The sequence below is a fragment of the Arachis ipaensis genome, chromosome B9 (assembly GCF_059453495.1).
Source record: "Arachis ipaensis isolate K30076 ecotype BB chromosome B9, ASM5945349v1, whole genome shotgun sequence".
Taxonomy (NCBI): domain Eukaryota; kingdom Viridiplantae; phylum Streptophyta; class Magnoliopsida; order Fabales; family Fabaceae; genus Arachis; species Arachis ipaensis.
Window position 1 is genome coordinate 104,908,299 of NC_142444.1, and position 18,632 is coordinate 104,926,930.

The window sequence follows — 18,632 nt, forward strand, 5'->3', positions numbered from 1 at the left end:
TTCCAAAAAACAGTTTGAGTCTTGAGTTGAAGAGCAGGACTTTCTGTCCTAGTTCAAAGACTCTGGAAGATAACTTCCTGTCATGCCACCTTTTTTTCTTTTCCTTATAGATTTTTGCATTTTCAAATGCATTCAAGCAGAATTCGTCCAACTCATTTAGTTGGAGAAGCCGATTTTCTCCTGCTGTCTTAGCATCAAAGTTGAGGAATCTAGTAGCCCAATAGGCTTTGTGTTCTAGTTCCACTGGCAAATGACAGGACTTTCCATATACTAACTGATATGGTGAAGTTCCAATTGGGATTTTGAAAGCTGCTCTGTATGCCCACAGAGCATCATCAAGTGTTCTAGCACAATCCTTTCTACAAGCGCTTTCTATAACAACCCCGTTTTTCGAGTACGCGAGATCTTTTTTGAAGACACGAATTTCTCCGGAAGTTCAATAAAGGGAACACCTTTGATGTATCATCAAGCGTCTCAATCGTCATTGTCATTATGTCATCTTTAAGCTAGAACCTCTTTTGGGGCAAGCTCGATAACGCAATCACGAAGAACCTAGTTTTTGAACCGTATCGGTTAGGAGTTTTGATTCTGATTTTTGTAAATAGTCTCAGTTTGTCGAACCGGACTCGATTCATGAGAGAAGAGAGATAATAGTATAATATTATCATTATATTAGTATTAGAAGCTGCTTGAATGATATTATAAGGTTACCTAGTCTGTTTTAGTTGAAAATAGGAAATCGGTTTAATCAGGTTCACAATTTACTGGTGCAGCTTAGCACCAGCACTCTCTGATGTCTTTAGCAATGCTAAGGCCTCATCATACATGTTTTATTCTCATATTAAATATATTATTAGTGTCATTTATGCTATTAGCTCAGAAAATAATTTTTAGAGATGTTTTTACAAGTGTTCCGATACATCTAGTTTTAGTAGTTATACACCTGAGATATTTTAATATTATTTTAACCCACCTCCAAGCCAACCAATCACAACTTACCCTACACGCCCAAAACCCCCAAGGCTGCCTCATTTGCTCATTGTGGCCGAAAATCATCAAGAGAAAAAGGAGATAAAGTTCTTGGTTCATAAATCTTCAAAGCTTGATTTCTGCTGAACTAAAACTCAAATCAAAATTCCAATCCGACCAAAATGATCCTCTCTTCTTTCTCTACATAATCATATGACTTATCAAGGCTGGAATCAAGGTGAGTTGGCTGCACCATCTCCCTTTTGCTTCGGTTTCAAGGAAACATGCTTAAACATGTGTTTTCTTGATGTTCTTCCTTAGGAATCATGCTTAACTTGAGTTGAGGGCCAAGAAACATTAATTTCCAGCAAGTCTAAGGTGAGATATCCCTTCCTAACATGCTAAGAGAGATTTGGTCAGTTGAGGGTTTGTAGATTTAAAGTTGTTCTTGATGTGATTTAGGAGAAAAAAATTGCTTAAGGACCACCTGAAAGTATCACTGAATTTAGAGCAGCAAAACCAGGTAGGGTTTGATGAATTTAATCTTGATTGACTGTGTTTGAGTTTTTTAATTATGATCTGGTTTGGCTGTGCTTGAAATTGATGATTTATATGAGTGATTCTTGTTGAAAAGTTGATGAAAATTTGATGAAATTTGATGAAATTCAAGCTATGAATTTATGTTCTTGAGTGCAGCTGGAAACCAAAACCCTAGGCCCTAAATTAGGGTTCAATTTGTGTTAAAATCATGTAGAAAAGATGGGATTTTAGTGGCTGGAATTTATTACGAATTATGGTAAAAATCGGTTGCTGAAAAGATTGAAAAACGGGAAAAAACAGAGAAAGAATCTGAAAATTTTATGAAGAACACTTTGAGTGTGGTGAACAATAATGAAGAACAGGCTTTTGATCCATAAAAGGGCAAGGAAGTAAAAGTTTTGGTGTTTGGGGGATTATTTGGTAATTTCCAAAAGTTAGGGTGGTTAAAGTAGAAATATTAAAAGTTACGGGTGGTAAAAAGTAAATTTTAAAGGTTTAAAGTTAAAGTGGGGGTAATTTTTGAAATTTTAATGATAAAATAATAAATAATAATAAAATATTAAATAATAATATTTAATTAAAAATAATATTTTAATAAAAATAATAAAATAATGCGGAAAAGGCAATTTTCTGTAAAAGTTTTAGAAAGACAACTTTAAGCTCAGAATCTCATAACTACCTTCATAAAACACTTAGGGAGTGGTAATAACCAAGGTTCAGAAAACCAGTTCGGACCGGCCGGTCGAACCGGTTGAACCATGAACCGAACAGAAAAGCGATCTAGGGAAATAGGAAAACCGTAAAATCTGAAAATCGGAATTAAACCGGTGAACCGGCTGATAACCGTCGATCGAACCGAATCGTGACCCGGCCGGTTTTTTGGCTGGGTAGCAAAACGTTGCTGTTTCAGCCTCTGGAACCCTAAATTAGTAACCAAATCCCTAATTGGATCCTGACTGAGTGAGTGAATCCCCCTCATTCTCATCGAACTGATAATGCCACCGCGTCGAGCCACCGCTGTCGATCCTTCGAACAACCACCTAATCATGCAATAGCCGTCGTTCCTTCGACCAGTCACCTCCGTCGTGCAGTAGCCATCGTTCATTGGAACAGCCACCTCCATCGTGCAGCAGCCGTCGTCCCTTCGAAGGTGCTCCACCACTGCTTGGTCACTAGGCGTCGCTGTCTCCCGCTCTCCCTATTACATGTTCTGTTGAAGCCTTGAAGGTTCCTTCAAGCTTCTAGAGTTCCAAGTAATTTTTGTTTTAATTATGATTGTTTGATTGAATAACTGTTGCATATCTCTGTCTCCCTGATGAGTTTGATTGAGTAGTTCTTTGATTTTGTGAAGCTCTGTGAACTCTGAAACTGTGAACTCTGAAACTGTGAACTCTGTCTCCCTATTTTATTTTTCTTTGAACTGTGTAGTGTGAAACTATGAACTGATTCAACTGATCCTGCTAAATTGAATTATGAACTTTGGTTAATAATTGTTGTTTACTGATTATTGAAACTGAACTGATTTTGCTCTGTTTACTAAACTGGATTTTGTTGTTTGTTGAATAATTGTGAATAATTTTGAATAATTTTGGATTTTGTCTGTTCGCCACCAGCTCTGCATTCTTCCCTGTCTTCCACTAACCCTAGGTATAAATCTAATTTGTTGTAATAATAATTGTTGAAGCATGATTAATTGTTAGTTCTAAACCTTGCTGTTGATTGCTTAAAGCATGAATAATTGTTGTTGATTAATTTTTTAGTGCTGATTGCTTGAAGCATTATCAACAATAACAAGTTTGTTTTCGGAGAATTTCTTGATTCCTCTTACAAAGATTATACAAGATAAATTTGAAATGGAATTGTTTGTTTTTCTATTTCCATATACATATTTATTATGCCATTAAACATGTTCATGAATTGGACAATTTCTGCAGAAAAACTTAGTAAAGAACAAATAATTTCAACATAACAGGATTGAACACCTTTATCTACAAGTTTTGAGGGGCCATCGAAACATGCAAGATCTTTTTCCAAATATTTTGCTAGACCCATATGATTAGCCTTCTCTCTTACATTTCTTTTTAGTGCACTACTATGACAAACCTCAGAAGCATGTTGAAGGAGTTCCCTATACAGATATCCCTGTTTTTCTCTTAGGGCAATATAGACAAGCGAAGGTCTCATCTGATATTCTCATAATGTGAATTCCCTTCTTGAGCTCTTCATAAGATTCATCTACATACCATGAACTTATTTAAGGTGCACTTGCACTAGTATCCATGTTAGATGTGGACCAATGAGCCATTACAATTTCTCCCAGCCAAGGTATTACAATAGCTGAAACATAGATATTAACACTAGAACAGTGTACAGATGGTTGCCATTTTGGATTACCTATCGCTTCCATGAAAAAAAAACAAACATTGTGAAGTAGCAAATTTCTTCAAAAAATTATCCAATTTAATCAAATTTAATGTGTTTATTTATATTTATTTATTATTTTATTATAAAACGGTTTTTTCGGTTCAACCACAGTCGAACCGGTTGAACCTATGAACTAGTAACTAGAGAGGTTCGATGACTGGTTCGGTTTTCAGAACCTTGGTAATAACATATTAGTGAGGCAAAGATAAAGAAAAGATAAAAAGTTAAAGAAGAGATGAAAATCAGAGAAAAAGTTTGTAAAGTTTTAATGACAAAAAACAAACAGAGATTAGTGAACGAACTAGGGCAACATAGTTAGTTCTTGAATTGCGCCTAAGGTTAGGTATAATATGAAAAGTTAAACTGTTTTAGTATAGACTTAATGAACCTATACTTGGGACAGGCTAACTATTCATACCAAAATTTACATAATCTTTAAATACATACGTTAAGCAGAGAAATCAGAGCAGAGTAGAGAAACACAGAAAACAGAGTAACCAAGCCAGAGTAAAGAGGTAAAGAGAAAAAAAATAATATAGATACAGAGAAAAGAGTAATCAGAGCTGAGTAAAGAGACAGAGAGAGAAGAGCAGTAAAACACACGAACTGAAAATGTTAAATACGGGAAGTACTCACGAACTGAATGATTATTGGTCTCGAGGAAACCTACGAACTATTAACTATTTAGTGTGCGGGAAAAACCCACGAATTGATAATCATTGATTATGGGAATAACCCATGAACTGTTGATAATGTTTGATCTCGGGGAAACCAACAAACTGAGGATCTCTGTTTTGTTGTATGTTTATCTCGGGAAAACCTACGAATTGAGGATCTCTGTTTTGTTTATGTGTTGATCTCGGGGATGCCCACGAACTGAGAATCACTATTTCCCCTTGTGCGTATATTATGGGGTCGAGCTTTGTGCCGACTGCTGGTAGTCACGAAGGAGTGGCATTCTTACCACCGACACGTATGCACTAAGGACACAAAGGGAAATCATATCTGGGACTTGTTCCGAGGTAATGTCGGGCTGCAGGGTGTAAAACGACACGTGAGCTCATGGCCTGCATAGGGGTGTTCTAACTAAAAGTCTATACTCTAATAAAGGCTGGATCACCGAATATTGTCAACTGCTTGTGATGTATTTATGTGTGGCTATTTATAACTGTTTTATCTATTATCATCTATGAATTGATTATGAATGATTGATGAGCGGATAATTTATACCCGTTTTGGCATTGTTTTTACATAGTTTTTAGTATGTTTTAGTCACTTTTTATTATATTTTTATTAGTTTTTATTCAAAAATCACATTCTGGACTTTTCTATGAGTTTGTGTGTTTTTCTATAATTTCAGGTATTTTCTGGCTGAAATTGAGGGACCTGAGCAAAAATCTGATTCAGAGGCTGAAAAATGACTGCAGATGATGTTGGATTCTGACCCTCCTGCACTTGAAATGGATTTTCTCGAGCTATAGAAGCCCAATTGACGCGCTTTTAATTGCGTTGTAAAGTAGACATCCTGGGCTTTCCATCAATATATAATAGTCCATACTTTGCTCAAGAATTGATGGCCCAAACTGGCGTTCAAAGTCAGCCTAAAACTTTCTGGCGTAAAAACGCCAGAACTGGCACCTTTTTCGGCGTTAAACGCCCATTCTGGCACCCAGGGTGGTTTTTAACGCCAACTTTGGGCATATGCACGTGAAATCTTGGAAGCTCATCCCAGACACGCACCAAGTGGGTCCCGGAAGTGGATTTCTGCACTATCTGCACTTAGTTACTCACTTTCTGTAAACCTAAGTTACTAGTCTAGTATAAAAACTACTTTTTGAGATTCATTTTGCACCTCATGACATTTTTTACACTTCATATTGTATATTCTACGGCAGGAGTCTCTAAACCCCATAGGTGGGGGTGAGGAGCTCTGCTATGTTTCAATGGATTAATGCAATTACTACTGTTTTCTATTCAATCACGCTTGATTCTATTCTAAGATATTCACTCGTACTTCAATATGGAGAATATGATGATCCGTGACACTCATCATTATCCTCAACCCTATGAACACGTTCCTGACAACCACTCCATTCTATCTGAGTTCAACGTAGCCATTGGGCGACAACTTGAGTGCGTATCTCTTGGGTTTCTAATCCACGGACCGAGTCTGGAGGTTAGAACCTTCGTGGTATAGGCTAGAACCAATTGGCAGCATTCTTGGGATCCGAAAAGTCTAAACCTTGTTTGTGGTATTCTGAGTAGGATCTGGGAAGGGATGACTGTGACGAGCTTCAAACCTGTGAATGTTGGGCGCAGTGATAGTGTGCAAAAGGACAAGGGTCCTATTTCGACGCTAGTGGGAACCGACAGATGATTAGCCGTGCGGTAGATGTACATGGTATTTTTCATCCGAGACGAGAAATCCGACAGTTGATTAGCCGTGTAGAGATCGTACCTGGTATTTTTCATCCGAGAGGATCATACAGCTTGCCATTGAAGGAAGCCATGCGTGTTTGAAGAAGAAGACAGTAGGAAAGCAAAGATTCAGACGACAGAGCATCTCCGGAACCTCAGCCTGTTTCTCATTACTGAATCACAAGTACTATTTATTTCATGTTATTTATTTTTCATAAATACAATCACTCTTATCATTAATCTCATGACTAAGATTTACAAAATAACCATAGCTTGCTTCAAACCGATAATCTCCGTGGGATCGACCCTTACTCACGTAAGGTATTACTTGGACGACCCAGTGCACTTGCTGGTTAGTTGTGCGGAGTTGTGAAAAGTGTAATCATAATTTCGTGCACCAATGATTCTGTTTGTTAATCCAAACGTTTAAAAAAAAGTACCTCGCAAAATAACTACGCTTTTAACAACGAATCAGGCTCATATAATAAGTAATAGATAATAATTAGGAAGACAAGTTGGTAGCGCTCAGTTTCTAGTATGATCATGACGTACCAGAAATTGGGTTGTTACACTTTCTGTCCTCTCTAGGATTCACTTTAGTTCTCTATTTGAGACTTCAGCTTGTCCATTTGTTTGGGGATGATACGGTGTTGCTACTTTGTGGCGAACTCCGTAACGGCTTAAAACAGAATCCAGTTGTCTGTTGCTGAAATGAGTACCTCCATCACTAATTAGTGTCCTATGGACACCAAATCTACTGAAGATATTCTTTTGGAGGAACTTCATTACTACTCTGGTGTCATTAGTGGGTGTTGCTATTGCTTCAACCAATTTAGACACATAATCAACTACCACAAGGATGTAGATGTTTAAGTATGAAGGCGGGAAGGGTCCCATGAAATTGATGCCCCATATGTCAAATAACTCAATCTCTAGGATTCCTTGCTGAGGCATGCTGTGACCATGAGGGAGAGTGCCAACCCTTTGGCAACTATCACAGTTACGGACGAACTCTTTAGAATCCTTAAAGAGAGTAGGCCAGTAAAAGCCACTTTGGAGAACCTTGGTAGCTGTCTGCTCACCTCCAAAGTGTCCTCCATAGTCTGAGCCATGATAATGCCACAGGATTCTCTGTGCTTCTTCTTTAGACACACAACGTCGGATTATTCCATCCGAGCATCTCTTAAAGAGATATGGCTCATCTCATAGGTAATATTTTGCATCATGCATGAGTTTTCGAGCTTGCTGCATGGTAAACTCTTTGAGAATGAACCTTATAGCCTTGTAATTTGTAATGTCTATAAACCAAGGTACTGTCCGGATGGCATTGAGTTGCTTATCTGGAAAGGATTCAGATATGTCAGTGGAGGGAGAAGAAGTCCCTGTTACTGACTCAATCCTAGACAAGTGGTCAGCCATTTGATTTTCTATGCCTTTTTTGTCTCTAATTTCTATATCAAACTCTTGCAGGAGTAAGACCCATCTTATAAGTCGAGGTTTAGAATCCTGCTTGGTGAGCAGATACTTTAGAGCAGCATGGTTAGTATAAATAATGACCTTAGATCCTACTAGGTAGGATCTGAACTTGTCAATGGCATAGACCACTGCAAGTAGCTCCTTTTCTGTAGTACTGTAGTTTTTCTACGCATCATTTAATACATGACTAGCATAATAAATGACATGCAGAAGCTTGTCATGTCTCTACCCCAGGACTGCGCCAATTGCATGATCGCTGGCATCACACATTAGTTCAAAGAGTAAGTCCCAGTTGGGTGTAGAGATGATAGGAGCAGTGACAAGCTTGGCTTTCAGAGTTTCAAAGGCGTTGATGCGTGGCAGAGATTAGACCAATTAAGAGATTATAATATAATAGAACAGCGTTGCGAGTATAGCTCTTAACCAGCAAAAATCCGCCTCATCAATTTAGAAAGGTTGTCACAAAAAAAGTTTAGAATAAAAATATTGGGAGTATGAGTCCCAGGTCGTCTCCCAACGAGTTGCTAGAAAGGGTGCTAAGTTATTAATCAGAAGTTTTCTGAGAATCTTGAGAGTTGAATGACAGAAAATAAATAATTGTAATTTAAAAGAGAAATATATATTCTAATTAAAAAGCCTTGACTGGGGGAATGATTAATCGGAAGTTCTATCCTTATTGGAATTCTCTCAAGTGTAGTGTAAAGAGGTTGTTATTTCCACTTAGTTAACCCTTACTAAATAAAGAAAAGTCAAGTGATTGAGCTAACTCTTATTCACAAATCCTAGACCTCTCCCTTGGGAAGGTCTAGCGTTAGTAAATACAGAATTAGCCAACAACTTCCAATTTAACTAACCACTTGAGCATTCCAACTTAAGTGTCTCCTCTTAATCAACCCCCATGTCAAGTAGGGAATCTACTCAATTGACATGGATACCATCTTCGTTATTAGGAGTTTGGAATAGAAAAGAGACATGATAATTTAAATAAAATAGAGATTCAAAATTAATTAAAAGTAAAAGTAATCCTTTGCATTAACACTTGGTATGCGAAATTGTTACTCTGAGGTTGTAAAATTTGTTGTTCGTTCTCTCCCTGGCAATGGCGCCAATAACTGGTGCACAATACCATGGTCTAAACATAACTTCACAACTTCGCACAACTAACCAGCAAGTGCACTGGGTCGTCCAAGTAATAAAACCTTACGTGAGTAAGGGTCGATCCCACGGAGATTGTTGGTATGAAGCAAGCTATGGTCATCTTGTTAATCTCAGTCAGGCAGATATCAAATGGTTATGGAGTTTTCGAATAATAATAATAAATAAACAGAAAATAAAGATAGAAATACTTATGTAATTCATTGGTGAGAATTTCAGATAAGTGTATAGAGATGCTTTTGTTCCTCTGAATCTCTGCTTTCCTGCTGTCTTCATCCAATCAGTCTTACTCCTTTCCATGGCAAGCTTTCTGTAAGGGCATCACCATTGTCAATTGCTACATCCCATCCTGTTGTGAAAAAGGTCCAAATGCTCTGTCACAGCACGGCTAATCATCTGAGGTTCTCGATCATACTGGAATAGGATTCACCCTCCTCTTCCTGTTCGAAAATTTCTGTAAGGTTATATCTGGATTGTTGTATTTTAGCTTCTCTTAGTTTCCTCTTCAGAGTCCTTTCAGGTTCAGGGTCTGCTTCAACAAGAATGTTCTTGTCCTTGCTCCTGCTCATATGAAAAAGAGGGAACAGAAAAATAATAATAGGGATCCTTTTTACCCAGGTATAGAGGTTTCCTTGTGTGAGTAGAAGAAGAAAAGAATGTAATATAAAGAAGGGAAGAAGAGAAAATTCGAACACAGATGGAAGAGGGGGTTCGAATTTGGGTGAAATGAAGTGTTAGTAGATGAATAAATAAATAGAAGGAGATGAGAGAGAAAGAGAATTTTCGAAAATAAAATAAAATTTTGAAAAGGGGTTAGTGATTTTTGAAAATTAGGAATGAAAGCAAATTAAAATTAAAAATTGAAACAATTAGTTAATTAAAAAGAATTTTTAAAAAAGAGGGAAGAGATTTTCGAAAATTAGAGAGAGAGAGTTAGTTAGGTAGTTTTGAAAAAGATAAGAAACAAACAAAAAGTCAATTAGTTAGTTGAAAAAGATTTGAAAATCAATTTTGAAAAGATAAGAAGATAAGAAGTTAGAAAAGATATTTGAAAATCAAATTTTTGAAAAAGATAAGATTTTAAAAAAAAATATGATAGAAAGATATGATTAGAATTAGTTTTGAAAAAGATTTGATTTTTAAAATCACAATTAATGACTTGGTTCACAAGAAATCACAAGATATGATTCTATAACTTAAAGTTTGAATCTTTCTTAACAAGCAAGTAACAAACTTGAAATTTTTGAATCAAAACATTAATTGCTGATGATATTTTCGAAAATATGATAAAATTAAGAAAAAGATTTTGAAAATATTTTGAAAAAGATTTTTGAAATTTTCGAAAAGAAATAATAAAAAAATGGAAAAGATATTATTTTTTATTTTTGAATTTTTAATGATGAAAGAGAAAAACATGAAAATGATGCAATGCATGAAAATTTTGGATCAAAACAATGAATGCATGCAAGAATGCTATGAATGTCAAGATGAACACCAAGAACACTTTGAAGATCATGATGAACATCAATAACTTATTTTTGAAAATTTTATATGCAAAGAAAACATGCAAGACACCAAACTTAGAAATCTTTCATGTTCAGACACTATGAATGCAAAAATGCACATGAAAAACAAGAAAAGACATAAAACAAGAAAACATCAAGATCAAACAAGAAGACTTACCAAGAACAACTTGAAGATCATGAAGAACACTATGAATGCATGAATTTTTCGAAAATTTTATGCAAACTTTAAAACATGCAATTGACACCAAACTTAAAATTGACTCAAGACTCAAACAAGAAACATGAAATATATATTTTTATTTTTATGATTTTCTAATTTTTTTGGTATTTTTCGAAAATTAATTTGAAAAAGAAAAATAAGGATTCCAAAAGTTTTAATATGAATTCCAGGAATCTTGCATTCTTAGTCTAAAGCTTCAGTCCAGGAATTAGACATGGCTCACTAGCCAGCCAAGCTTTCAATGAAAACCCCGGTCCAAAACACTAGACATGGCCAATGGCCAGCCAAGCTTTAAGTGACAAATCAAGCATACAGCAGCTGATGGATTAGCAACAACTAGCTTGCTCTTGATAATGTTGGGTTGGAAGCCCCAGTCCAAAAGAATTTAGACATAGCTTTACAGCCAGCCAGGCTTCAACATGCTTCATGAAACACTAGAATTCATTCTTAAAAATTCTGAATAAAAATATATTTTATTTTTTTGAAAATATTTTTAATTAATTTTTTTTGAAAACTTTTTGAAAATAAAATAAGAAGAAAATTACCCAATCTGAGCAACACGATGAACCGTCAGTTGTCCAAACTCGAACAATCCCCGGTAACGGCGCCAAAAACTTGGTATGCGAAATTGTTACTCTGAGGTTGTAAAATTTGTTGTTCGTTCTCTCCCTGGCAATGGCGCCAATAACTGGTGCACAATACCATGGTCTAAACATAACTTCACAACTTTGCACAACTAACCAGCAAGTGCACTGGGTCGTCCAAGTAATAAAACCTTACGTGAGTAAGGGTTGATCCCACGGAGATTGTTGGTATGAAGCAAGCTTTGGTCATCTTGTTAATCTCAGTCAGGCGGATATCAAATGGTTATGGAGTTTTCGAATAATAATAATAAATAAACAGAAAATAAAGATAGAAATACTTATGTAATTCATTGGTGAGAATTTCAGATAAGCGTATAGAGATGCTTTCGTTCCTCTGAATCTCTGCTTTCCCGCTGTCTTCATCCAATCAGTCTTACTCATTTCCATGGCAAGCTTTCTGTAAGGGCATCACCGTTGTCAATGGCTACATCCCATCCTCTTGTGAAAAAGGTCCAAATGCTCTGTCACAGCACGGCTAATCATCTGAGGTTCTCGATCATGCTGGAATAGGATTCACCCTCCTTTTGCATCTGTCACTACGCCAAGCACTCGCGAGTTTGAAGTTCGTCACAGTCATTCAATCCCTGAATCCTACTCGGAATACCACAGACAAGGTTTAGACTTTCCGGACTCTCATGAATGCCGCCATCAATCTAGCTTATACCACGAAGATTCTGATTAAGAGATCCAAGAGATATTCATTCAATCTAAGGTGGAACGGAAGTGGTTGTCAGGCACGCGTTCGTGGGGGAATGATGATGATTGTCACGTTCATCACATTCATGTTGGAGTACGAATGAATATCTTAAAAGCGGAATAAGTTGAATTGAATAAAACACAGTAGTACTTTGCATTAATACATAAGTGATGAAGGTTCAGGCATGGCCGAGAGGCCAGCCCCCAAACGTGATCAATATGATTCAAAGATGAACTAAAAATCATAAAATGTCTAATACAATAGTAAAAAGTCCTATTTATACTAAACTAGTTACTAGGGTTTACAGAAGTAAGTAATTGATGCATAAATCCACTTCCAGGGCCCAATTAGTGTGTGCTTGGGCTGAGCTTGAAGTTTACACGTGCAGAGGCTTCTTCTGGAGTTGAACGCCAAGTTGTAACGTGTTTTTGGCGTTCAACTCTGGTTCGTGACGTGTTTCTGGCGTTTAACTCCAGACTGCAGCGTAGAACTGGCGTTCAACACCCTTTTGCGTCGTCTAAACTCGGCCAAAGTATGAACTATTATATGTTGCTGGAAAGCCCTGGATGTCTACTTTCCAACGCAATTCGAAGCGTGCCATTTTGAGTTCTGTAGCTCCAGAAAATTTACTTTGAGTGAAGGGAGGTCAGAATCCAACAGCATCAGCAGTCCTTCTTCAACCTCTGAATCTGATTTTTGCTCAAGTCCCTCAATTTCAGCCAGAAAATACCTGAAATCACAGAAAAAAACACAAACTCATAGTAAAGTCCAGAAATGTGAATTTAACATAAAAACTAATAAAAACATCCCTAAAAGTAACTAGATCCTACTAAAAACATACTAAAAACAATGCCAAAAAGCGTATAAATTATCCGCTCATCAACAATCCATGAAAATAATCCAATTGTAACTTTAAACAAGAATTAAGAATATAGAATAAATAAAAGAGTAAGGAAACAAACTAGAATAGTATCTTCAACGGAGGTGATGACTCTTCAATATCCAAAAGCAAAAGCATAAAACTAATAAACTATGAATGTAAAGAAAACCTAGAGGAAAAGTAATTTTCTCTCTAGATTCAGATCTAAAATGCTAAAACTACGCTAATGAGAATGTGTGAATGTGTCTTGAGTCTCTGCATGTTCCCTGGCTCTATTCTGTGTTTCTAGGCCAGAAACTGGGTCAAAACTCGGCCCGAAATCACCCCCAGCGTTTTCTGTTATTTTTGCAGATCGCGCAGGTCACGCGTACGCGTCAGTCACACGTGCGCGTCATTTGGTGAATTTCCTTCTCATGCGTACGCGTTAGGCACGCGCACGCGTCATCTTGCAGAACTCCAATCCAAGCGTACGCGTTAGGCACGCGCACGCGTCGCTGCAAATTTCTCCATTACGGCGCTCGCGTGAGCCATGCGTGCGCGTCGGTGCTCGCTGGTTATCTCCTTGGTTTCTTGTGTTTCTTCCATTTTTGCAAGCTTCCTCTCCATTCTTTAAGCCATTCCTGCCCTATAAAGCCTGAAACACTTAACACACGGATCACGGCATCGAATGGTATAAAGGAGAATTAAAATATTCAAATTAAAGATCTCTAGCGAGCAAGTTTTCAACCATAGAATAACACTAGGAAGGAAATTGTAAAATCATGCAAATCATATGAATAAGTGGGTAGAAGCTTGATAAAACCATTCAATTAAACACAAGATAAACCATAAAATAGTGGTTTATCAAGCGTGCAAGCATTCTTGGTCAAAGACAAATGGAACATCAGTGGCCAAGAGATTGCACAGGGATTTTGCGATTTTTGAAAAATCTTTGATGAACCGCCTGTAAAATCCTGCATGTCCTAGGAAACTTCTGATTGCCTTGACATTAGTAGGTGGAGGCAAGTGTTTTATCACTTCCACCTTAGCTTGATCTACTTCTATCCCCTTATTTGAGATCTGATGTCCAAGAACAATGCCTTCAGTTACCATGAAATGGCATTTTTTCCAGTTTAGAACTAGGTTTGTTTCTTGGCATCTTTTCAGAACTCGGGTCAGATGATCAAGACAGGAGTCAAATAAGTCTCCGAAAACAGAGAAGTCATCCATGAATACTTCAAGAAACTTCTCTACCATATCAGAGAAGATGGATAACATACATCTCTGAAAGGTGGCAAGTGTATTGCACAGGCCAAATGGGATTCACCTGTAGGCAAACACGCCAGATGGGCATGTGAATGCTATTTTCTCTTGATCATGTGGATCCACTGCTATTTGATTGTACCCAAAATATCCATCCAGGAAATAATAAAAAGCATGACCTGCTAGTCTTTCTAGCATCTGGTCTGTGAAGGGTAAAGGAAAGTGATCTTTCCTGGTGGCGTCATTGAGTCTTCTATAGTCGATGCACATACGCCACCCTGTAACTGTCCTTTTTGAGATCAACTCATTTTTTTCATTATGAACCATTGTCATGCCTCCCTTCTTAGGAACAACCTGGACAGGGCTCACTCAGGGGCTGTCAAAAATGGGATAAATGATCCCAGCCTCCCAGAGCTCAATGACTTCCTTCTGCACTACTTTCTTCATAGACGGATTCAATCGCCTCTGTGGTTATACCACAGGTTTGGCATTATCCTCCAGCAGGATTTTATGCATGCATCGGGCTAGGCTAATACCTTTAAGGTCACTTATAGTCCACCCAAGGGCGGTCCTATGTCTTTTGAGCATCTTAATTAGTGTTTCTTCTTCCTGTGGTTCTAAGACAGAGCTCATGATCACAGGATACGTATCTCCATCTCCTAGAAATGCATATTTCAGGGAGGAAGATAATGGCTTAAGCTCAAGCTTTGGAGGCTTCTCCTTTTTCTCAGAGGTTTCCAGAGGTTCCTCTGAATCAGGCTGGATATCATCAAGGATATCATTCAACCCTTCCTTGAGGCTTTCGGCCATGTTGACCTCTTCCACCAGGGAATCAATGAGGTCAATGCTCATGCATTCCTCAGGGATGTCTGGATGCTGCATAGCTTTGACAGCATTTAGTATGAACTTTTCCTCATTTACTCTTAGGGTTACTTCCCTTTTTTCAACATCAATGAGGATCCGTCCTGTAACTAGGAAGGGTCTCCCTAGGATAAGGGATGCACTCTTGTGCCCTTCCATGTCCATCACCACAAAGTCAGTGGAGAAAGCAAAGGGTCCAACTCTGACAATCATGTCTTCAATTACTCCTAATGGTATCTTAATAGAACCATCATCAAGTTGAAGGCATATCCGAATTGGTTTGACTTCATCAGTCAAACAAAGCTTCTTTATTAACGAAGCAGGTATTAGGTTGATGCTTGCTCCAAGGTCACATAGAGCTGTCCTTGTACAAGCATCACCTAGAGTGCATGGTATCATAAAGCTTCCAGGATCCTTAAGCTTCTCTGGCAAGCTTTTTTGAATGATTGCACTGCACTCTTCAGTAAGGAAGACTGTTTCTGTTTCTTTCCAGTCCTTCTTATGACTTAGGATGTCTTTCATGAACTTAGCATAAGAAGGTATCTGCACAAGAGCCTCTACAAAAGGGATCTTTATCTCTAATGTTCTGAGATAGTCCACAAAGCGAGCAAACTGTTTTTCTTTTTCCTCTTGACAGAGTTTCTGAGGAAATGGCATCTTAGCCTTATACTCATCAATCTTAGTTGATGGAGGCCGAATTCCATATGTGTTGGAAGGAGAGTTACTAGCTTGCTTAGGAGGGTTGTTATCAGTGAGTGACTCACATCCCTTGCTTGGGCGTTCAACGCCCATGCTGCTACCCCCTTGGGCGTTTGAACGCCCAATCTCTGCCCTTTCCTGGCGTTCAACGCTAAGAGTGATACCTCTCTGGGTATTTGAACACCCAGAATTATCTTGTGCAGAGACCTGGTTATCCTCTGTTAGTTGTTCTTTTCCTAACATCCTGTTGTTTAGATAACTGCTGCCTTGTTTGACTCAGTTGTGCTTCTATATTTTTTTTTAGAAGCCTGAGTTTTTCACAGAGCCTCTTGCAGTTCCAACAGTTACTGAGAAAGGGCGTGCAGTTGCTGGGTCAATGGGCTATCCTGTTCTGAAAGGTTAGGTTCAGTATATACTGCCTTGGCCTCTCCTTTTATAGGAGTCTCAGCAGATGAGTACAGATGCTGATTGATGGCAACTGTCTCAATAAGCTCTTGGGCTTCTTGAATGGTCTTTCTCATGTGTATGAAACTACCAGCGGAGTGGTCTAAAGACATTCTAGCCATGTCTGAAAGTCCATAGTAGAAGATGTCTAACTGTACCCATTCTGAAAATATTTCAGTGGGACATTTTCTTAGCATCCTTCTATACCTCTCCCAGGCATCATAAAGAGATTCATTATCTCCTTGTCTGAAGTCTTGGATGTCCAGCCTCAGCTGGGCCATCTTTCTTGGAGGAAAGTATTGATTTAAAAACCTATCTACTAGCTGTTTCCATATTTTTAAGTTAGATCTCGGCTGGTTATCTAACCACCTCTTTGCTTGGTCCTTTACAGCAAAAGGAAAAAATAATAATCTGTAGACATCTTGGTCTACTCCCTCACTATGTACTATGTCAGCAATCTTTAAGAAATCTGCCAGGAACTCTATAGGTTCTTCCTGAGGAAGCCCAAAATACTGGAAGTTTTGCTGCACTAAAGTGATAAGTTGAGGGTTTAGTTCAAAGCTACTTGCTCCGATGTGAGATATTCTGATACTTCTTCCATAGAAGTCAGCAGTGGGATTTGTATAAGATCCCAGAGTTCTTCTAAACTCTTCATTCCCAATTGGGTTCATGATTGAGAAAGGTAGAAGAGGAGAAAGAGGGATGAAGATAGGAGTAGAAACGATAAACAAGAATTAAAATATTTTTATTTTTATTTTATTTATTAATTAATTTCAAAAATTAAAGTTAATTAATTAAAAGGAATTAAAAATTAATTATTGAAATTCGAAAAAGAAGAGAGAAAAAGAGAAGAAAAATTTTCAAAAATAGAAGAGAGAGGAACTAGTTAAGAAGTTTTGAAAAAGAAGAGAGAAGATAAGTAACTAATTGAGAAAAAAAATTGAATTTAAGACTTAAAATTTGAAAATTAAATTTTGAAATTTTGAAATTTGAAATTTAAATTTGAATTTTGAAAAAGTCAACAAGATAAGATTTGAAATTTGATTTTGAAAAAGATTTGATTTAAAATTTGAAATTTGAATTTTTAATTTTGAAGTTTGAAATTTGAATTTTTTAATTTTAAATTTTGAAATAAGATAAGATAAAATTTTGAAAAAAGATATGATTTTGAAAAGATTTGATTTTTTGAAATTTAAAGCTAAGATAAGATAAAAATTTTGAAATTAAAATTTGAATTTTTATTAAAAATTTTTGAAAATTAATAAAAAAATAAAGATAGAAAAGATATTTTTTATTTTTGAAATTAATGAAGAAAGATAAAAACAAGTAAAAGACACCAAACTTAAAATTTTTAGATCTAGCACCCTAAGTTTTCGAAATTTTGAAGAAAAAACACCAAGAGACACCAAACTTAAAAATTTTAAGATCAAAACACAAATAAAACACAAGAACACTTTAAAAATTAAAAAGAACACCAAGAACAAAACTCAAGAAACTTAAAGAGCACAAGAACATATAAAGAACACCAAACTTAAAATTTTTAGAAAACCAAAACACAATTTTCGAAAATTAAAAGAAAAGTAACAAGAAAATACCAAACTTAGAAACTTGACACAAGATTTAACTAAAGAAAAACTATTTTTGAAAAGTTTTTGAAAGGAAGATACCAAAAAATCAAAAATTGCAATAAGAACAAAAACAATGACTCAAACACAAAACTTAAAAATTGAAACAAGACTTAAACAAAAAGACACTAAATTTAAAAATTTTTTAGAAAAAGACTCATGAATTTTCAAAAATTCAACCAAGAACACAAATAAAAGACTTAAACAGAAAGCTAAGGATGCTTGAAAATAAACTGCTTGAAAAAGGTTTTTGAGAAAGTTTTAAAATTTTTGGAATTGAATAACATAAAATAGGTAAGACTCAAACCAAGAACAAAAATTGAACAAAGAAAAGAAAAATATTTTTTGAAAAAGTTTTTTTATTTTTTCGAAAATAGAGAAGAAGAAAATAAAAATAAAAGACTCAAATAAAATAAAAATTACCTGATCTAGGGAGCAAGACAATCCGTCAGTTTGTCCAAACTCAAACAATCCCCGGTAATGGCGCCAAAAACTTGGTGCACGAATCCCCACACCTTCGTACAACTGTACCAGCAAGTGCACTGGGTCGTCCAAGTAATACCTGAGCGAGTCAGGGTCGATCCCACGAGGATTGCAGTTTGAAGCAAGCTATGGTTATCCTGTAGATCTTAGTCAGGTGAAATCAAGATGTTGTTGGATTGAGGCTTAATTGCATTAAGAGAAATATGAGAGAAGGGTATAAGGTATTTTGTCAATGAAATCAGTAAAAGGGTTATAATTGAGGATTAGAGTTGCTTAGCCTTTTTGAATTAACTCTGGTATTACTGTCTTCTTTGCTTGTGAGAGATCTC

The 18,632-nt window shown here is 36.7% G+C and overlaps 1 pseudogene; it reads right to left on the minus strand.

Annotated features, from left to right (window-relative positions):
- LOC148545756 (uncharacterized) overlaps positions 1–18,632 on the minus strand; it is a 171,655-nt pseudogene that overhangs the window by 31,655 nt on the left and 121,368 nt on the right.